We start from the raw sequence: 16,020 nt of genomic DNA, 5'->3' as shown, positions 1-16,020 counted from the left end.
AGCAGTGGGTCAAAGTTGGCTTCAACCCTCGTCTGCATATGAAAAGAGAAAAGGGGCGTGCAGGGCATGGTGGCCTTTTGCGGCGCTTGACCGACCCCTAGTTTGCATTAAACACCTCCACCCTCCTTCGGTGTGGGGCTCATGTTGGCTATGCCCCAGCCCCTGAAGCATTCAAGCTGATTTCTTGCAGCAGCTGGGCACTGTAACAGCTCCAGAGCTGCTCTGTAAGGCAAGTAAAAGGGTGTGGGCCCTGCAGCACTACCTGTAGTTTGCATTGTGCATTGGAAGGCACAAAGTAAGCAGACGGGAGGAGAAGTCAGGATAGTGCACAAGGGTATAGAAGTAAGCGGCTGAAGAAAAGAGAAGTGGAAACAGACAGCAAACTAGGCTGGAGAGAGACAAAGAGATCTGAATTATACGAGAGCCGACCAGGGGAAACACAAATTATGCAGTCAAGTTTCCCACATTTGGGGAAATCGCAGGAGCAGCACACCCAGAGTGCAATGGGTGAGCCTTGCCCTGGGAGAAGCACCTTCATGATCATAGTATCTCACCTGGCAGGTAAGTAGGAGTTGGGCTAGAGCTGGGGAGGGTCGCTGCTCGGGTACCCCCCTGTCAAGTGAAGGAGATCCAACTGAGGCAGCACAAGGGAACTCTCGAAAGAAGAACAAGGCAAGAGGAAAGTCTGAGACAAAGAAATCTGACTTTTACCAGAGCTGACCAGAGGAAAGCACAAACACAGTCCCCCACTACCACAAATAATGCAGTTGAGTTTCCCACATTTGGGGAAATCACAGGGGTCAGCATACCCAAAATGCAATGAATGAACCTCACCCTGGGAGAACAATCTTCATGACCATGGTATCTCCTATGCAAAATAAGTATGATTTGGAATAGGGCTGGGGAGGGCCGCTGCTCTGGCACATCTCTGTCAAGTAAAGGAGATTCAACTGAGGCAGCACAAGGGAACTCTCATCAGGGGACAACAACTGCAGGGAGAACACATATTTTCAGATGAACATGGGAGGGCAGAAGGCTGCCTAATACTGAAGCACCCCCAAACAACAAACCAAATGCAACAACTAGTGCAAGCATTCCTGGGGGAAGTTCTGCAGAAGACGGATTTGCATACGGTGATGTCATACAAGCAGTGGGTCAAAGTTGGCTTCAACCCTCATCTGCATATGAAAAGAGAAAAGGGGCGTGCAGGGCATGGCGGCCTTTTGCGGTGCTTGGATGACCCCTAGTTCGCATTAAACACCTCCACCCTCCTTTGGTGTGGGGCTCATGTTGGCCATGCCCCATCCCCTGAAGCATTCAAGCAGATTTCTTGCAGCAGCTGGGCACTGTAACAGCTCCAGAGCTGCTCTGTAAGGCAAGTAAAAGGGTGTGGGCCCTGCAGCACTACCTGTAGTTTGCATTGTGCATTGGAAGGCACAAAGTAAGCAGACGGGAGGAGAAGTCAGGATAGTGCACAAGGGTATAGAAGGGAGCGGCTGAAGAAAAGAGAAGTGGAAACAGACAGCAAACTAGGCTGGAGAGAGACCTGAGACAAAGAGATCTGAATTATACGAGAGCCGACCAGGGGAAACACAAATTATGCAGTCAAGTTTCCCACATTTGGGGAAATCGCAGGGGCAGCACACCCAGAGTGCAATGGGTGAGCCTTGCCCTGGGAGAAGCACCTTCATGATCATAGTATCTCACCTGGCAGGTAAGTAGGAGTTGGGCTAGAGCTGGGGAGGGTCTCTGCTCGGGCACCCCCCTGTCAAGTGAAGGAGATCCAACTGAGGCAGCACAAGGGAACTCTCAAAAGAAGAACAAGGCTCTGAAACAAAGAAATCTGACTTTTACCAGAGCTGACCAGAGGAAAACACAAACACAGTCCCCCACTACCACAAATAAAGCAGTTGAGTTTCCCACATTTGGGGAAATCACAGGGGTCAGCATACCCAGAATGCAATGAATGAACCTCACCCTGGGAGAATAATCTTCATGACCATGGTATCTCCTATGCAAAATAAGTATGATTTGGGATAGAGCTGGGGAGGGCCGCTGCTCAGGCACATCTCTGTCAAGTTAAGGAGATTCAACTGAGGCAGCACAAGGGAACTCTCATCTAGGGACAACAACTGCAGGGAGAACACATATTTTCAGATGAACATGGGAGGGCAGACGGCTGCCTAATACTGAAGCACCCCCAAACAACAAACCAAATGCAACAACTAGTGCAAGCATTCCTGGGGGAAGGCCTGCCGCAGATGGATTTGCATATGGTGATGTCATCCAAGCAGTGGGTCAAAGTTGGCTTCAACCCTCGTCTGCATATGAAAACAGAAAAGGGGCGTGCAGGGCATGGTGGCCTTTTGCTGCGCTTGTCTGACCCCTAGTTTGCATTAAACACCTCCACCCTTCTTCGGTGTGGGGCTCATGTTGGCTATGCCCCAGCCCCTGAAGCATTCAAGCTGATTTCTTGCAGCAGCTTGGCACTGCAACAGCTCCAGAGCTGCTCTGTAAGGCAAGTAAAAGGGTGTGGGCCCTGCAGCACTACCTGTAGTTTGCATTGTGCATTGGAAGGCACAAAGTAAGCAGACGGGAGGAGAAGTCAGGATAGTGCACAAGGGTATAGAAGGGAGCGGCTGAAGAAAAGAGAAGTGGAAACAGACAGCAAACTAGGCTGGAGAGAGACCTGAGACAAAGAGATCTGAATTATACGAGAGCCGACCAGGGGAAACACAAATTATGCAGTCAAGTTTCCCACATTTGGGGAAATCGCAGGAGCAGCACACCCAGAGTACAATGGGTGAGCCTTGCCCTGGGAGAAGCACCTTCATGATCATAGTATCTCACCTGGCAGGTAAGTAGGAGTTGGGCTAGAGCTGGGGAGGGTCGCTGCTCGGGTACCCCCCTGTAAAGTGAAGGAGATCCAACTGAGGCAGCACAAGGGAACTCTCGAAAGAAGAACAAGGCTAAAGGAAAATCTGAGACAAAGAAATCTGACTTTTACCAGAGCTGACCAGAGGAAAGCACAAACACAGTCTCCCACTACCACAAATAATGCAGTCAAGTTTCCCACATTTGGGGAAATCACAGGGGTCAGCATACCCAAAATGCAATGAATGAACCTCACCCTGGGAGAAAAATCTTCATGACCATGGTATCTCCTATGCAAAATAAGTATGATTTGGAATAGGGCTGGGGAGGGCCGCTGCTCATGCACATCTCTGTCAAGTAAAGGAGATTCAACTGAGGCAGCACAAGGGAACTCTCATCTTGGGACAACAACTGCAGGGAGAACATATATTTTCAGATGAACATGGGAGGGCAGAAGGCTGCCTAATACTGAAGCACCCCCAAACAACAAACCAAATGCAACAACTAGTGCAAGCATTCCTGGGGGAAGGCCTGCCGCAGATGGATTTGCATATGGTGATGTCATCCAAGCAGTGGGTCAAAGTTGGCTTCAACCCTCGTCTGCATATGAAAAGAGAAAAGGGGCGTGCAGGGCATGGTGGCCTTTTGCGGCGCTTGGCTGACCCCTAGTTTGCATTAAACACCTCCACCCTCCTTTGGTGTGGGGCTCATGTTGGCTATGCCCCAGCCCCTGAAGCATTCAAGCTGATTTCTTGCAGCAGCTGGGCACTGTAACAGCTCCAGAGCTGCTCTGTAAGGCAAGTAAAAGGGTCTGGGCCCTGCAGCACTACCTGTAGATCGCATTGTGCGTTGGAAGGCACAAAGTAAGCAGACAGGAGGAGAAGTCAGGATAGTGCGCAAGGGCATAGAAGGGAGCGGCTCAAGAAAAGAGAAGTGGAAACAGACAGCAAACTAGGCTGGAGAGAGACCTGAGACAAAGAGATCTGAATTATACGAGAGCCGACCAGGGGAAACACAAATTATGCAGTCAAGTTTCCCACATTTGGGGAAATCGCAGGGGCAGCACACCCAGAGTGCAATGGGTGAGCCTTGCCCTGGGAGAAGCACCTTCATGATCATAGTATCTCACCTGGCAGGTAAGTAGGAGTTGGGCTAGAGCTGGGGAGGGTCGCTGTTCGGGCACCCCCCTGTCAAGTGAAAGAGATCCAACTGAGGCAGCACAAGGGAACTCTCGAAAGAAGAACAAGGCTAGAGGAAGATCTGAGACAAAGAAATCTGACTTTTTCCAGAGCTGACCAGAGGAAAGCACAAACACAGTCCCCCACTACCACAAATAATGCAGTCGAGTTTCCCACATTTGGGGAAATCACAGGGGTCAGCATACCCAGAATGCAATGAATGAACCTCACCTTGGGAGAACAATCTTCATGACCATGGTATCGCCTATGCAAAATAAGTATGATTTGGGATAGGGCTGGGGAGGGCCGCTGCTCAGGCACATCTCTGTCAAGTAAAGGAGATTCAACTGAGGCAGCACAAGGGAACTCTCATCTGGGGACAACAACTGCAGGGAGAACACATATTTTCAGATGAACATGTGAGGGCAGAAGGCTGCCTAATACTGAAGCACCCCCAAACAACAAACCAAATGCAACAACTAGTGCAAGCATTCCTGGGGGAAGGCCTGCAGCAGATGGATTTGCATATGGTGATGTCATCCAAGCAGTGGGTCAAAGTTGGCTTCAACCCTCGTCTGCATATGAAAAGAGAAAAGGGGCGTGCAGGGCATGGCGGCCTTTTGCAGCGCTTGGATGACCCCTAGTTCGCATTACACACCTCCACCCTCCTTCGGTGTGGGGCTCATGTTGGCTATGCCCCAGCCCCTGAAGCATTCAAGCTGATTTCTTGCAGCAGCTGGGCACTGTAACTGCTCCAGAGCTACTCTGTAAAGCAAGTAAAAGGGTGTGGGCCCTGCAGCACTACCTGTAGTTCGCATTGTGCGTTGGAAGGCACGAAGTAAGCAGACGGGAGAAGTCAGGATAGTGCGCAAGGGCATAGAAGGGAGCGGCTCAAGAAAAGAGAAGTGGAAACAGACAGCAAACTAGGCTGGAGAGAGACCTGAGACAAAGAGATCTGAATTATACGAGAGCCGACGAGGGGAAACACAAATTATGCAGTCACGTTTCCCACATTTGGGGAAATCGCAGGAGCAGCACACCCAGAGTGCAATGGTTGAGCCTTGCCCTGGGAGAAGCACCTTCATGATCATAGTATCTCACCTGGCAGGTAAGTAGGAGTTGGGCTAGAGCTGGGGAGGGTCGCTGCTCGGGTTCCCCCCTGTGAAGTGAAGGAGATCCAACTGAGGCAGCACCAGGGAACTCTCAAAAGAAGAACAAGGCTAGAGGAAGATCTGAGACAAAGAAATCTGACTTTTACCAGAGCTGACCAGAGGAAAGCACAAACACAGTCTCCCACTACCACAAATAATGCAGTCAAGTTTCCCACATTTGGGGAAATCACAGGGGTCAGCATACCCAAAATGCAATGAATGAACCTCACCCTGGGAGAAAAATCTTCATGACCATGGTATCTCCTATGCAAAATAAGTATGATTTGGAATAGGGCTGGGGAGGGCCGCTGCTCATGCACATCTCTGTCAAGTAAAGGAGATTCAACTGAGGCAGCACAAGGGAACTCTCATCTTGGGACAACAACTGCAGGGAGAACATATATTTTCAGATGAACATGGGAGGGCAGAGGACTGCCTAATACTGAAGCACCCCCAAACAACAAACCAAATGCAACAACTAGTGCAAGCATTCCTGGGGGAAGGCCTGCCGCAGATGGATTTGCATATGGTGATGTCATCCAAGCAGTGGGTCAAAGTTGGCTTCAACCCTCGTCTGCATATGAAAAGAGAAAAGGGGCGTGCAGGGCATGGTGGCCTTTTGCGGCGCTTGGCTGACCCCTAGTTTGCATTAAACACCTCCACCCTCCTTTGGTGTGGGGCTCATGTTGGCTATGCCCCAGCCCCTGAAGCATTCAAGCTGATTTCTTGCAGCAGCTGGGCACTGTAACAGCTCCAGAGCTGCTCTGTAAGGCAAGTAAAAGGGTGTGGGCCCTGCAGCACTACCTGTAGTTCGCATTGTGCGTTGGAAGGCACAAAGTAAGCAGACAGGAGGAGAAGTCAGGATAGTGCGCAAGGGCATAGAAGTAAGCGGCTCAAGAAAAGAGAAGTGGAAACAGACAGCAAACTAGGCTGGAGAGAGATCTGAGACAAAGAGATCTGAATTATACGAGAGCCGACCAGGGGAAACACAAATTATACAGTCAAGTTTCCCACATTTGGGGAAATCGCAGGAGCAGCACACCCAGAGTGCAATGGGTTAGCCTTGCCCTGGGAGAAGCACCTTCATGATCATAGTATCTCACCTGGCAGGTAAGTAGGAGTTGGGCTAGAGCTGGGGAGGGTCGCTGCTAGGGTACCCCCCTGTAAAGTGAAGGAGATCCAATTAAGGCAGCACAAGGGAACTCTCGAAAGAAGAACAAGGCTAGAGGAAAATCTGAGACAAAGAAATCTGACTTTTACCTGAGCTGACCAGAGGAAAGCACAAACACAGTCCCCCACTACCACAAATAATGCAGTCGAGTTTCCCACATTTGGGGAAATCACAGGGGTCAGCATACCCAGAATGCAATGAATGAACCTAACCCTGGGAGAACAATCTTCATGACCATGGTATCTCCTATGCAAAATAAGTATGATTTGGGATAGGGCTGGTGAGGGCCGCTGCTCAGGCACATCTCTGTCAAGTAAAGGAGATTCAACTGAGGCAGCACAAGGGAACTCTCATCTGGGGACAACAACTGCAGGGAGACCACATCTTTTCAGATGAACATGGGAGGGCGGAAGGCTGCCTAATACTGAAGCACCATCAAATATCAAACCATGGCCCTCATTCCGAGTTGATCGCTCGCAAGGCGATTTTAGCAGAGTTACACACGCTAAGCCGCCGCCTACTGGGAGTGAATCTTAGCTTCTTAAAATTGCGACCGATGTATTCGCAATATTGCGATTACAAACTACTTAGCAGTTTCAGAGTAGCTTCAGACTTACTCTGCATCTGCGATCAGTTCAGTGCTTGTCGTTCCTGGTTTGACGTCACAAACACTCCCAGAGTTCGCCCAGACACTCCCCCGTTTCTCCGGCCACTCCTGCGTTTTTTCCGGAAACTGTAGCGTTTTTTCCCACACGCCCATAAAACGGCCTGTTTCCGCCCAGTAACACCCATTTCCTGTCAATCACATTACGATCGCCGGAGCGAAGAAAAAGCCGTGAGTAAAAATACTTTCTTCATTGTAAAATTACTTGGCGCAGTCGCAGTGCGAATATTGCGCATGCGTACTAAGCAGAATTTCACTGCGATGCGATGAAATTTACAGAGCGAACGACTCGGAATGAGGGCCCATATGCAACAACTAGTACAAGCACTCCTGGGGGAAGGTCTGCAGCAGACGGATTTGCATACGGTGATGTAAATCCAAGCAGTGGGCCAAAGTTGACTGGAACCCTCATCTGCATATGAAAAGAGAAAAGGGGCATGCAGGGCATGGCGGCCTTTTGCAGTGCTTGGATGACCCCTAGTTCGCATTAAACACCCCCACCCTCCTTTGGTGTGGGGCTCATGTTGGCCATGCCCCATCCCCTGATGCATTCAAGCTGATTTCTTGCAGCAGCTGGGCACTGTAACAGCTCCAGAGCTGTTCTGTAAGGCAAGTAAAAGTGTGTGGGCCCTGCAGCACCACCTGTTGTTCGCATTGTGCGTTGGAAGGCACAAATTAAGCAGACGGGAGGAGAAGTCAGGATAGTGCGCAAGGGCATTCTTTTCTCTTAGTCCGGGGGCAAGGCTTCCACTTCTCTTTTCTTCAGCCGCTCCCTTCTATACCCTTGTGCACTATCCTGACTTCTCCTCCCGTCTGCTTACTTTGTGCCTTCCAATGCACAATGCAAACTACAGGTAGTGCTGCAGGGCCCACACCCTTTTACTTGCCTTACAGAGCAGCTCTGGAGCTGTTACAGTGCCCAGCTGCTGCAAGAAATCAGCTTGAATGCTCCAGGGGATGGGGCATGGCCAACATGAGCCCCACACCAAAGGAGGGTGGAGGTGTTTAATGCGAACTAGGGGTCATCCAAGCACCGCAAAAGGCCGCCATGCCCTGCACGCCCCTTTTCTCTTTTCATATGCAGACGAGGGTTGAAGCCAACTTTGACCCACTGCTTGGATGACATCACCGTATGCAAATCCGTCTTCTGCAGAACTTCCCCCAGGAATGCTTGCACTAGTTGTTGCATTTGGTTTGTTGTTTGGGGGTGCTTCAGTATTAGGCAGCCTTCTGCCCTCCCATGTTCATCTGAAAATATGTGTTCTCCCTGCAGTTGTTGTCCCCAGATGAGAGTTCCCTTGTGCTGCCTCAGTTAAATCTCCTTTACTTGACAGAGATGTGCATGAGCAGCGGCCCTCCCCAGCCCTATTCCAAATCATACTTATTTTGCATAGGAGATACCATGGTCATGAAGATTTTTCTCCCAGGGTGAGGTTCATTCATTGCATTTTGGGTATGCTGACCCCTGTGATTTCCCCAAATGTGGGAAACTCAACTGCATTATTTGTGGTAGTGGGGGACTGTGTTTGTGCTTTCCTCTGGTCAGCTCTGGTAAAAGTCAGATTTCTTTGTCTCAGATTTTCCTCTAGCCTTGTTCTTCTTTCGAGAGTTCCCTTGTGCTGCCTTAATTGGATCTCCTTCACTTTACAGGGGGGTACCCTAGCAGCGACCCTCCCCAGCTCTAGCCCAACTCCTACTTACCTGCCAGGTGAGATACTATGATCATGAAGGTGCTTCTCCCAGGGCAAGGCAAACCCATTGCACTCTGGGTGTGCTGCTCCTGCGATTTCCCCAAATGTGGGAAACTTGACTGTATAATTTGTGTTTCCCCTGGTCGGCTCTCGTATAATTCAGATCTCTTTGTCTCAGATCTCTCTCCAGCCTAGTTTGCTGTCTGTTTCCACTTCTCTTTTCTTGAGCCGCTTACTTCTATGCCCTTGCGCACTATCCTGACTTCTCCTCCTGTCTGCTTACTTTGTGCCTTCCAACGCACAATGCGAACTACAGGTAGTGCTGCAGGGCCCACACCCTTTTACTTGCCTTACAGAGCAGCTCTGGAGCTGTTACAGTGCCCAGCTGCTGCAAGAAATCAGCTTGAATGCTTCAGGGGCTGGGGCATAGCCAACATGAGCCCCACACCAAAGGAGGGTGGAGGTGTTTAATGCAAACTAGGGGTCAGCCAAGCGCCGCAAAAGGCCACCATGCCCTGCACGCCCCTTTTCTCTTTTCATATGCAGACGAGGGTTGAAGCCAACTTTGACCCACTGCTTGGATGACATCACCATATGCAAATCCATCTGCGGCAGGCCTTCCCCCAGGAATGCTTGCACTAGTTGTTGCATTTGGTTTGTTGTTTGGGGGTGCTTCAGTATTAGGCAGTCCTCTGCCCTCCCATGTTCATCTGAAAATATATGTTCTCCCTGCAGTTGTTGTCCCAAGATGAGAGTTCCCTTGTGCTGCCTCAGTTGAATCTCCTTTACTTGACAGAGATGTGCATGAGCAGCGGCCCTCCCCAGCCCTATTCCAAATCATACTTATTTTGCATAGGAGATACCATGGTCATGAAGATTTTTCTCCCAGGGTGAGGTTCATTCATTGCATTTTGGGTATGCTGACCCCTGTGATTTCCCCAAATGTGGGAAACTTGACTGCATTATTTGTGGTAGTGGGAGACTGTGTTTGTGCTTTCCTCTGGTCAGCTCTGGTAAAAGTCAGATTTCTTTGTCTCAGATCTTCCTCTAGCCTTGTTCTTCTTTCGAGAGTTCCCTGGTGCTGCCTCAGTTGGATCTCCTTCACTTCACAGGGGGGAACCCGAGCAGCGACCCTCCCCAGCTCTAGCCCAACTCCTACTTACCTGCCAGGTGAGATACTATGATCATGAAGGTGCTTCTCCCAGGGCAAGGCTCAACCATTGCACTCTGGGTGTGCTGCTCCTGCGATTTCCCCAAATGTGGGAAACGTGACTGCATAATTTGTGTTTCCCCTAGTCGGCTCTCGTATAATTCAGATCTCTTTGTCTCAGGTCTCTCTCCAGCCTAGTTTGCTGTCTGTTTCCACTTCTCTTTTCTTGAGCCGCTCCCTTCTATGCCCTTGCGCACTATCCTGACTTCTCCCGTCTGCTTACTTCGTGCCTTCCAACGCACAATGCGAACTACAGGTAGTGCTGCAGGGCCCACACCCTTTTACTTGCCTTACAGAGTAGCTCTGGAGCAGTTACAGTGCCCAGCTGCTGCAAGAAATCAGCTTGAATGCTTCAGGGGCTGGGGCATAGCCAACATGAGCCCCACACCGAAGGAGGGTGGAGGTGTGTAATGCGAACTAGGGGTCATCCAAGCGCTGCAAAAGGCCGCCATGCCCTGCACGCCCCTTTTCTCTTTTCATATGCAGACGAGGGTTGAAGCCAACTTTGACCCACTGCTTGGATGACATCACCATATGCAAATCCATCTGCTGCAGGCCTTCCCCCAGGAATGCTTGCACTAGTTGTTGCATTTGGTTTGTTGTTTGGGGGTGCTTCAGTATTAGGCAGCCTTCTGCCCTCACATGTTCATCTGAAAATATGTGTTCTCCCTGCAGTTGTTGTCCCCAGATGAGAGTTCCCTTGTGCTGCCTCAGTTGAATCTCCTTTACTTGACAGAGATGTGCCTGAGCAGCGGCCCTCCCCAGCCCTATCCCAAATCATACTTATTTTGCATAGGCGATACCATGGTCATGAAGATTGTTCTCCCAAGGTGAGGTTTATTCATTGCATTCTGGGTATGCTGACCCCTGTGATTTCCCCAAATGTGGGAAACTCGACTGCATTATTTGTGGTAGTGGGGGACTGTGTTTGTGCTTTCCTCTGGTCAGCTCTGGAAAAAGTCAGATTTCTTTGTCTCAGATCTTCCTCTAGCCTTGTTCTTCTTTCGAGAGTTCCCTTGTGCTGCCTCAGTTGGATCTCTTTCACTTGACAGGGGGGTGCCCGAACAGCGACCCTCCCCAGCTCTAGCCCAACTCCTACTTACCTGCCAGGTGAGATACTATGATCATGAAGGTGCTTCTCCCAGGGCAAGGCTCACCCATTGCACTCTGGGTGTGCTGCCCCTGCGATTTCCCCAAATGTGGGAAACTTGACTGCATAATTTGTGTTTCCCCTGGTCGGCTCTCGTATAATTCAGATCTCTTTGTCTCAGGTCTCTCTCCAGCCTAGTTTGCTGTCTGTTTCCACTTCTCTTTTCTTGAGCCGCTCCCTTCTATGCCCTTGCGCACTATCCTGACTTCTCCTCCTGTCTGCTTACTTTGTGCCTTCCAACGCACAATGCGATCTACAGGTAGTGCTGCAGGGCCCAGACCCTTTTACTTGCCTTACAGAGCAGCTCTGGAGCTGTTACAGTGCCCAGCTGCTGCAAGAAATCAGCTTGAATGCTTCAGGGGCTGGGGCATAGCCAACATGAGCCCCACACCAAAGGAGGGTGGAGGTGTTTAATGCAAACTAGGGGTCAGCCAAGCGCCGCAAAAGGCCACCATGCCCTGCACGCCCCTTTTCTCTTTTCATATGCAGACGAGGGTTGAAGCCAACTTTGACCCACTGCTTGGATGACATCACCATATGCAAATCCATCTGCGGCAGGCCTTCCCCCAGGAATGCTTGCACTAGTTGTTGCATTTGGTTTGTTGTTTGGGGGTGCTTCAGTATTAGGCAGCCTTCTGCCCTCCCATGTTCATCTGAAAATATGTGTTCTCCCTGCAGTTGTTGTCCCCAGATGAGAGTTCCCTTGTGCTGCCTCAGTTGAATCTCCTTTACTTGACAGAGATGTGCCAGAGCAGCGGCCCTCCCCAGCCCTATTCCAAATCATACTTATTTTGCATAGGAGATACCATGGTCATGAAGATTGTTCTCCCAGGGTGAGGTTCATTCATTGCATTTTGGGTATGCTGACCCCTGTGATTTCCCCAAATGTGGGAAACTCAACTGCATTATTTGTGGTAGTGGGGGACTGTGTTTGTGCTTTCCTCTGGTCAGCTCTGGTAAAAGTCAGATTTCTTTGTCTCAGATTTTCCTTTAGCCTTGTTCTTCTTTCGAGAGTTCCCTTGTGCTGCCTCAGTTGGATCTCCTTCACTTTACAGGGGGGTACCCGAGCAGCGACCCTCCCCAGCTCTAGCCCAACTCCTACTTACCTGCCAGGTGAGATACTATGATCATGAAGGTGCTTCTCCCAGGGCAAGGCTCACCCATTGTACTCTGGGTGTGCTGCTCCTGCGATTTCCCCAAATGTGGGAAACTTGACTGCATAATTTGTGTTTCCCCTGGTCGGCTCTCGTATAATTCAGATCTCTTTGTCTCAGGTCTCTCTCCAGCCTAGTTTGCTGTCTGTTTCCACTTCTCTTTTCTTCAGCCGCTCCCTTCTATACCCTTGTGCACTATCCTGACTTCTCCTCCCGTCTGCTTACTTTGTGCCTTCCAATGCACAATGCAAACTACAGGTAGTGCTGCAGGGCCCACACCCTTTTACTTGCCTTACAGAGCAGCTCTGGAGCTGTTGCAGTGCCAAGCTGCTGCAAGAAATCAGCTTGAATGCTTCAGGGGCTGGGGCATAGCCAACATGAGCCCCACACCGAAGAAGGGTGGAGGTGTTTAATGCAAACTAGGGGTCAGACAAGCGCAGCAAAAGGCCACCATGCCCTGCACGCCCCTTTTCTGTTTTCATATGCAGACGAGGGTTGAAGCCAACTTTGACCCACTGCTTGGATGACATCACCATATGCAAATCCATCTGCGGCAGGCCTTCCCCCAGGAATGCTTGCACTAGTTGTTGCATTTGGTTTGTTGTTTGGGGGTGCTTCAGTATTAGGCAGCCGTCTGCCCTCCCATGTTCATCTGAAAATATGTGTTCTCCCTGCAGTTGTTGTCCCTAGATGAGAGTTCCCTTGTGCTGCCTCAGTTGAATCTCCTTAACTTGACAGAGATGTGCCTGAGCAGCGGCCCTCCCCAGCTCTATCCCAAATCATACTTATTTTGCATAGGAGATACCATGGTCATGAAGATTATTCTCCCAGGGTGAGGTTCATTCATTGCATTCTGGGTATGCTGACCCCTGTGATTTCCCCAAATGTGGGAAACTCGACTGCTTTATTTGTGGTAGTGGGGGACTGTGTTTGTGTTTTCCTCTGGTCAGCTCTGGTAAAAGTCAGATTTCTTTGTTTCAGAGCCTTGTTCTTCTTTTGAGAGTTCCCTTGTGCTGCCTCAGTTGGATCTCCTTCACTTGACAGGGGGGTGCCCGAGCAGAGACCCTCCCCAGCTCTAGCCCAACTCCTACTTACCTGCCAGGTGAGATACTATGATCATGAAGGTGCTTCTCCCAGGGCAAGGCTCACCCATTGCACTCTGGGTGTGCTGCCCCTGCGATTTCCCCAAATGTGGGAAACTTGACTGCATAATTTGTGTTTCCCCTGGTCGGCTCTCGTATAATTCAGATCTCTTTGTCTCAGGTCTCTCTCCAGCCTAGTTTGCTGTCTGTTTCCACTTCTCTTTTCTTCAGCCGCTCCCTTCTATACCCTTGTGCACTATCCTGACTTCTCCTCCCGTCTGCTTACTTTGTGCCTTCCAATGCACAATGCAAACTACAGGTAGTGCTGCAGGGCCCACACCCTTTTACTTGCCTTACAGAGCAGCTCTGGAGCTGTTACAGTGCCCAGCTGCTGCAAGAAATCTGCTTGAATGCTTCAGGGGATGGGGCATGGCCAACATGAGCCCCACACCAAAGGAGGGTGGAGGTGTTTAATGCGAACTAGGGGTCATCCAAGCACCGCAAAAGGCCGCCATGCCCTGCACGCCCCTTTTCTCTTTTCATATGCAGATGAGGGTTGAAGCCAACTTTGACCCACTGCTTGTATGACATCACCGTATGCAAATCCGTCTTCTGCAGAACTTCCCCCAGGAATGCTTGCACTAGTTGTTGCATTTGGTTTGTTGTTTGGGGGTGCTTCAGTATTAGGCAGCCTTCTGCCCTCCCATGTTCATCTGAAAATATGTGTTCTCCCTGCAGTTGTTGTCCCCAGATGAGAGTTCCCTTGTGCTGCCTCAGTTGAATCTCCTTTACTTGACAGAGATGTGCCAGAGCAGCGGCCCTCCCCAGCCCTATTCCAAATCATACTTATTTTGCATAGGAGATACCATGGTCATGAAGATTGTTCTCCCAGGGTGAGGTTCATTCATTGCATTTTGGGTATGCTGACCCCTGTGATTTCCCCAAATGTGGGAAACTCAACTGCATTATTTGTGGTAGTGGGGGACTGTGTTTGTGCTTTCCTCTGGTCAGCTCTGGTAAAAGTCAGATTTCTTTGTCTCAGATTTTCCTCTTGCCTTGTTCTTCTTTCGAGAGTTCCCTTGTGCTGCCTCAGTTGGATCTCCTTCACTTGACAGGGGGGTACCCGAGCAGCGACCCTCCCCAGCTCTAGCCCAACTCCTACTTACCTGCCAGGTGAGATACTATGATCATGAAGGTGCTTCTCCCAGGGCAAGGCTCACTCATTGCACTCTGGGTGTGCTGCTCCTGCGATTTCCCCAAATGTGGGAAACTTGACTGCATAATTTGTGTTTCCCCTGGTCGGCTCTCGTATAATTCAGATCTCTTTGTCTCTCTCCAGCCTAGTTTGCTGTCTGTTTCCACTTCTCTTTTCTTCAGCCGCTCCCTTCTATACCCTTGTGCACTATCCTGACTTCTCCTCCCGTCTGCTTACTTTGTGCCTTCCAATGCACAATGCAAACTACAGGTAGTGCTGCAGGGCCCACACCCTTTTACTTGCCTTACAGAGCAGCTCTGGAGCTGTTACAGTGCCCAGCTGCTGCAAGAAATCAGCTTGAATGCTTCAGGGGCTGGGGCATAGCCAACATGAGCCCCACACCGAAGGAGGGTGGAGGTGTTTAATGCAAACTAGGGGTCGGTCAAGCGCCGCAAAAGGCCACCATGCCCTGCACGCCCCTTTTCTGTTTTCATATGCAGACGAGGGTTGAAGCCAACTTTGACCCACTGCTTGGATGACATCACCATATGCAAATCCATCTGCGGCAGGCCTTCCCCCAGGAATGCTTGCACTAGTTGTTGCATTTGGTTTGTTGTTTGGGGGTGCTTCAGTATTAGTCAGCCTTCTGCTCCACCCTCCTTTGGTGTGGGGCTCATGTTGGCCATGTCCCATCCCCTGAAGCATTCAAGCAGATTTCTTGCAGCAGCTGGGCACTGTAACAGCTCCAGAGCTGCTCTGTAAGGCAAGTAAAAGGGTGTGGGCCCTGCAGCACTACCTGTAGTTTGCATTGTGCATTGGAAGGCACAAAGTAAGCAGACGGGAGGAGAAGTCAGGATAGTGCACAAGGGTATAGAAGGGAGCGGCTGAAGAAAAGAGAAGTGGAAACAGACAGCAAACTAGGCTGGAGAGAGACCTGAGACAAAGAGATCTGAATTATACGAGAGCCGACGAGGGGAAACACAAATTATGCAGTCAAGTTTCCCACATTTGGGGAAATCGCAGGAGCAGCACACCCAGAGTACAATGGGTGAGCCTTGCCCTGGGAGAAGCACCTTCATGATCATAGTATCTCACCTGGCAGGTAAGTAGGAGTTGGGCTAGAGCTGGGGAGGGTCGCTGCTCGGGTACCCCCCTGTAAAGTGAAGGAGATCCAACAAAGGCAGCACAAGGGAACTCTCGAAAGAAGAACAAGGCTAGAGGAAAATGTGAGACAAAGAAATCTGACTTTTACTAGAGCTGACCAGAGGAAAGCACAAACACAGTCCCCCACTACCACAAATAATGCAGTTGAGTTTCCCACATTTGGGGAAATCACAGGGGTCAGCATACCCAAAATGCAATGAATGAACCTCACCCTGGGAGAAAAATCTTCATGACCATGGTATCTCCTATGCAAAATAAGTATGATTTGGAATAGGGCTGGGGAGGGCCGCTGCTCATGCACATCTCTGTCAAGTAAAGGAGATTCAACTGAGGCAG

At 50.2% G+C, this 16,020-nt stretch overlaps 23 non-coding genes and 3 pseudogenes across 23 annotated transcripts; 12 read left to right on the top strand and 14 right to left on the bottom strand.

Annotated features, from left to right (window-relative positions):
* Window positions 1–406: 406 nt before the first annotated feature.
* Window positions 407–569, bottom strand: LOC135011115 (U1 spliceosomal RNA). Its single transcript, XR_010210265.1, has one exon. It is a non-coding gene; the product is annotated as a U1 spliceosomal RNA (small nuclear RNA).
* A 152-nt stretch (window positions 570–721) lies between these two features.
* LOC135011162 (U1 spliceosomal RNA) lies at window positions 722–885 on the bottom strand. The gene has a single exon (XR_010210303.1). It is a non-coding gene; the product is annotated as a U1 spliceosomal RNA (small nuclear RNA).
* A 674-nt stretch (window positions 886–1,559) lies between these two features.
* LOC135011187 (U1 spliceosomal RNA) lies at window positions 1,560–1,722 on the bottom strand. The gene has a single exon (XR_010210327.1). It is a non-coding gene; the product is annotated as a U1 spliceosomal RNA (small nuclear RNA).
* A 142-nt stretch (window positions 1,723–1,864) lies between these two features.
* LOC135011167 (U1 spliceosomal RNA) lies at window positions 1,865–2,028 on the bottom strand. The gene has a single exon (XR_010210308.1). It is a non-coding gene; the product is annotated as a U1 spliceosomal RNA (small nuclear RNA).
* A 674-nt stretch (window positions 2,029–2,702) lies between these two features.
* Window positions 2,703–2,865, bottom strand: LOC135011117 (U1 spliceosomal RNA). Its single transcript, XR_010210267.1, has one exon. It is a non-coding gene; the product is annotated as a U1 spliceosomal RNA (small nuclear RNA).
* A 152-nt stretch (window positions 2,866–3,017) lies between these two features.
* On the bottom strand, window positions 3,018–3,181 carry LOC135011175 (U1 spliceosomal RNA). The gene has a single exon (XR_010210316.1). It is a non-coding gene; the product is annotated as a U1 spliceosomal RNA (small nuclear RNA).
* A 674-nt stretch (window positions 3,182–3,855) lies between these two features.
* LOC135011186 (U1 spliceosomal RNA) lies at window positions 3,856–4,018 on the bottom strand. The gene has a single exon (XR_010210326.1). It is a non-coding gene; the product is annotated as a U1 spliceosomal RNA (small nuclear RNA).
* Window positions 4,019–4,170: 152 nt separating this feature from the next.
* LOC135011171 (U1 spliceosomal RNA) lies at window positions 4,171–4,334 on the bottom strand. Its single transcript, XR_010210312.1, has one exon. It is a non-coding gene; the product is annotated as a U1 spliceosomal RNA (small nuclear RNA).
* A 698-nt stretch (window positions 4,335–5,032) lies between these two features.
* On the bottom strand, window positions 5,033–5,168 carry LOC135011134 (U1 spliceosomal RNA; annotated as a pseudogene).
* Window positions 5,169–5,320: 152 nt separating this feature from the next.
* LOC135011174 (U1 spliceosomal RNA) lies at window positions 5,321–5,484 on the bottom strand. The gene has a single exon (XR_010210315.1). It is a non-coding gene; the product is annotated as a U1 spliceosomal RNA (small nuclear RNA).
* A 674-nt stretch (window positions 5,485–6,158) lies between these two features.
* LOC135011122 (U1 spliceosomal RNA) lies at window positions 6,159–6,321 on the bottom strand. Its single transcript, XR_010210271.1, has one exon. It is a non-coding gene; the product is annotated as a U1 spliceosomal RNA (small nuclear RNA).
* Window positions 6,322–6,473: 152 nt separating this feature from the next.
* Window positions 6,474–6,637, bottom strand: LOC135011165 (U1 spliceosomal RNA). The gene has a single exon (XR_010210306.1). It is a non-coding gene; the product is annotated as a U1 spliceosomal RNA (small nuclear RNA).
* Window positions 6,638–8,415: 1,778 nt separating this feature from the next.
* Window positions 8,416–8,579, top strand: LOC135011152 (U1 spliceosomal RNA). Its single transcript, XR_010210294.1, has one exon. It is a non-coding gene; the product is annotated as a U1 spliceosomal RNA (small nuclear RNA).
* A 152-nt stretch (window positions 8,580–8,731) lies between these two features.
* Window positions 8,732–8,894, top strand: LOC135011130 (U1 spliceosomal RNA). Its single transcript, XR_010210276.1, has one exon. It is a non-coding gene; the product is annotated as a U1 spliceosomal RNA (small nuclear RNA).
* A 674-nt stretch (window positions 8,895–9,568) lies between these two features.
* LOC135011172 (U1 spliceosomal RNA) lies at window positions 9,569–9,732 on the top strand. Its single transcript, XR_010210313.1, has one exon. It is a non-coding gene; the product is annotated as a U1 spliceosomal RNA (small nuclear RNA).
* A 152-nt stretch (window positions 9,733–9,884) lies between these two features.
* LOC135011136 (U1 spliceosomal RNA) lies at window positions 9,885–10,019 on the top strand (annotated as a pseudogene).
* Window positions 10,020–10,718: 699 nt separating this feature from the next.
* LOC135011166 (U1 spliceosomal RNA) lies at window positions 10,719–10,882 on the top strand. Its single transcript, XR_010210307.1, has one exon. It is a non-coding gene; the product is annotated as a U1 spliceosomal RNA (small nuclear RNA).
* A 152-nt stretch (window positions 10,883–11,034) lies between these two features.
* On the top strand, window positions 11,035–11,197 carry LOC135011184 (U1 spliceosomal RNA). Its single transcript, XR_010210324.1, has one exon. It is a non-coding gene; the product is annotated as a U1 spliceosomal RNA (small nuclear RNA).
* A 674-nt stretch (window positions 11,198–11,871) lies between these two features.
* LOC135011150 (U1 spliceosomal RNA) lies at window positions 11,872–12,035 on the top strand. Its single transcript, XR_010210291.1, has one exon. It is a non-coding gene; the product is annotated as a U1 spliceosomal RNA (small nuclear RNA).
* Window positions 12,036–12,187: 152 nt separating this feature from the next.
* Window positions 12,188–12,350, top strand: LOC135011116 (U1 spliceosomal RNA). The gene has a single exon (XR_010210266.1). It is a non-coding gene; the product is annotated as a U1 spliceosomal RNA (small nuclear RNA).
* A 674-nt stretch (window positions 12,351–13,024) lies between these two features.
* LOC135011168 (U1 spliceosomal RNA) lies at window positions 13,025–13,188 on the top strand. Its single transcript, XR_010210309.1, has one exon. It is a non-coding gene; the product is annotated as a U1 spliceosomal RNA (small nuclear RNA).
* A 142-nt stretch (window positions 13,189–13,330) lies between these two features.
* On the top strand, window positions 13,331–13,493 carry LOC135011183 (U1 spliceosomal RNA). The gene has a single exon (XR_010210323.1). It is a non-coding gene; the product is annotated as a U1 spliceosomal RNA (small nuclear RNA).
* A 674-nt stretch (window positions 13,494–14,167) lies between these two features.
* On the top strand, window positions 14,168–14,331 carry LOC135011107 (U1 spliceosomal RNA). Its single transcript, XR_010210257.1, has one exon. It is a non-coding gene; the product is annotated as a U1 spliceosomal RNA (small nuclear RNA).
* Window positions 14,332–14,483: 152 nt separating this feature from the next.
* Window positions 14,484–14,646, top strand: LOC135011119 (U1 spliceosomal RNA). The gene has a single exon (XR_010210269.1). It is a non-coding gene; the product is annotated as a U1 spliceosomal RNA (small nuclear RNA).
* An 848-nt stretch (window positions 14,647–15,494) lies between these two features.
* Window positions 15,495–15,630, bottom strand: LOC135011121 (U1 spliceosomal RNA; annotated as a pseudogene).
* A 152-nt stretch (window positions 15,631–15,782) lies between these two features.
* On the bottom strand, window positions 15,783–15,946 carry LOC135011151 (U1 spliceosomal RNA). The gene has a single exon (XR_010210293.1). It is a non-coding gene; the product is annotated as a U1 spliceosomal RNA (small nuclear RNA).
* Between the last annotated feature and the right edge of the window lie 74 nt (window positions 15,947–16,020).

This window comes from Pseudophryne corroboree, unplaced genomic scaffold, assembly GCF_028390025.1.
Source record: "Pseudophryne corroboree isolate aPseCor3 unplaced genomic scaffold, aPseCor3.hap2 scaffold_2390, whole genome shotgun sequence".
NCBI classification, from domain to species: domain Eukaryota; kingdom Metazoa; phylum Chordata; class Amphibia; order Anura; family Myobatrachidae; genus Pseudophryne; species Pseudophryne corroboree.
The sequence above is the reverse complement of the archived record's forward strand: the minus strand, read 5'-3'. Positions and strand labels throughout refer to the sequence as shown.